The 2,639-nt window shown below is 33.5% G+C and overlaps 1 non-coding gene across 1 annotated transcript; it reads left to right on the forward strand.

Annotated features, from left to right (window-relative positions):
• The first annotated feature begins 2,223 nt into the window (after positions 1–2,223).
• LOC112508343 lies at positions 2,224–2,349 on the forward strand. Its single transcript, XR_003068717.1, has one exon. It is a non-coding gene; the product is annotated as a small nucleolar RNA SNORD14 (small nucleolar RNA).
• Positions 2,350–2,639: the final 290 nt, after the last annotated feature.

Here is a 2,639-nt window from a genome sequence, read left to right on the forward strand (position 1 = left end):
TAAAAATCTTAAAAACATCATTATAAGCTTGATTGTGATAACCGGGTTTTTGGCAACAGCAGTTGAGGTAATCCTTATGTGAATATTATGTGAATATATGAAAATGTGCATATTTATATATAAGATTGATTATATGCATAGGTAAATGCATGGATGATATATGTATGCATGTGTGATATTATGCATACATGAGAATTATTAAAAATATGTGTATGCATATTTATGGGTGATGAGGAGAGGTTTATAATATTAAAACCTCCACCGCCTCTTGTGAGGTTTAAAATAATAAACCTAGACTGCCTTTATAAAATATATATTAGTGGGATAAGATCTATCTTATCCTACTTATCTTGTAGAAAAGAAAAAGGGACAGTGGCGGTGAGTGTGTGTGTTCGTGATTGAAAGTTTCTACAATAAAGTTATTTTAAGAAGATTCTATGTTATTTGAAGTTGTGGTTGTGTGATTCATCTTCAAGTACGTGCATATAAGGTGAGTTTTGTTATTAAAATTCTTATATGTTGATAGTTGAAATATATGGATTTTGGTTGATGATTTTATAGAAGAAAGGAAACTGTTTTGACAGTTGATTTGATTATTAGTAATCTGGGCTTAGAACTCTCATGATAATATAAAGAGGAATCTATTTCTTTCAAAACAGTTGATGCAAGTATTCTATTTTTGAAAGAATAAGTATTTTGATATTGGAAAATTGATTAAAGAACTAATGGTTCTTGAGTTTCAAAGTTCTGATATGAAACTGTTATTAGCTAAAAACTACAGATTTATCTGTAGATTTTGATGAAAAAATAAGGGTGGCATATCAAGGGGAGGTGTACCATGAGGTAAGGGTAACATATCAAGGAGAGGTGTACCATGGGATAAGGGTGGCATATCAAGGAGAGGTGTACATTTGGATACAAGGGTGGCATTTGTTTGTGTGTGGTTATTATCATAGCTCTTGCTGTTATATCCACAATATTGCAATGGTTTTGAGTCAACATGTCTGTGACTTGAAGACTTAGAAATATTGCTCTTATTGAAATAATAGCAATGATTCTATTGAGAAGGGAAAAATGGTTTATAGCTAGAGGTTTTAATTACCTGTGCTTTTGATTAAAAATGTTCTGAGAAGAGTTATGCGGAACCAAAGGGGCTCTGGTTGTCCTTTGAATGGAACCAGAGGGGCTCTGGTTGTCCTTTGAATGGAACCAGAGGGGCTCTGGTTGTTCTTTAACCTAGACCAGTGGAATTTTGGTTGATCTTCAGGGTCAACCATAAGACCTCTGGTTATGATAAAAGTTCTTGATTTTGTTTTCAACCTTTATTTAGAACCAGAGGCTCTCCATGTGCTATGTAGAGGCTCTGTATTTGAAATCAGAAGTTTATGCCAATTATAAACTGTTTTTATACTTTTTTCTCTTATTCAAACTTAGAAACTATAACATGGAAATCCTTTGGCAAAAGAAAACATAGGAGCTCTGGTCAACACTTATGTTTTACCAGAGGACCTCTGGTCGTATGAGGAATTCAAATATTGTTAAGTTGTTTTGATAATTCTTTATCTCTAGATAGACAAACTAGAGGGGCTCTGGTTGGGAAGACCAGAAGCTCTCGTCATTGGACCAGAGGGGCTCTGGCCCTTGCATCTAATAAAAGAGCTGTCACTTAGAGATAGTTCTGGTCTTTAGAACCAGAAGGGCGCTAGTCATTATGAACTCGGGGAGTTATGACCCGTTGAACCAGAGGAGTTTTACACTATATTTTATATGTGATACAAATCTTTGAGATCATGATTCTGTTTATATGAAAAATTGATTTTAAATAAGTTTGGTGATCTTCACCTAGCAATTGCAAAGAAAAAGGGATATCTCACTAGACCTTCTGGTCTAACCCTCATTTTGTATTTTAAAATATGCATTGAATTAACAAGGCTATAGGATAATAAGGGAAAGGGGAAAATGTAATTATTTTTCTTATATGCTTATCTATATGAAGATCAACCTGTGGATGGATGTATTTTTAAGATACATGTTATGATACATCTGAGAGTGCAAGAACTTTATTTTTGAAATTTTGAATTGTGTATTTTGTACATAAGTTTCTTGTACTATGGGACCTAGGTGGTCTAATATATATTTCTTTTTAATGAAGTATATGTTTATATGAAAATTTGTGAGGTGGGGTGTTACATTGATATACAACTAATCAATGCAAACTCTTTATACTGGTGATGGTAATCTTAAGGCTTGTTTCTCGCAGACATTCGCAGTGGCCACCTAAGAGCGTTCGCCTTAGCCAGGCTTGAGAGCTAAAATGCTACTTTGCTCCTTCCTTGGATGCCTGAAATTTGTTTATAAATTTGTTTTGATATTAGGTTCTCGATGATGATTTCATAGAAGACAAATCAACGCATTCAAGTAAGCTTTCATCTTTTTATGCTGACATTCAGCTAAGCTTCTACCTCCAATTTTATTTATGTTGAAGACATTCAGGTAAGCTTTCATCATCGGTCAAATTTCCCTATCCATTTTTAAATTTTTGGTTTTATTTGAATTTAGGTTAGATTGAATTTGGTTTTGAACTGATTAGATGAAGTTGTGGTTTGAATCATGGTAAGATGGCGTCTTTTATTTTAATT

Source organism: Cynara cardunculus (assembly GCF_001531365.2).
Source record: "Cynara cardunculus var. scolymus isolate 2C chromosome LG 2, CcrdV1, whole genome shotgun sequence".
Taxonomy (NCBI): Eukaryota; Viridiplantae; Streptophyta; class Magnoliopsida; order Asterales; family Asteraceae; genus Cynara; species Cynara cardunculus.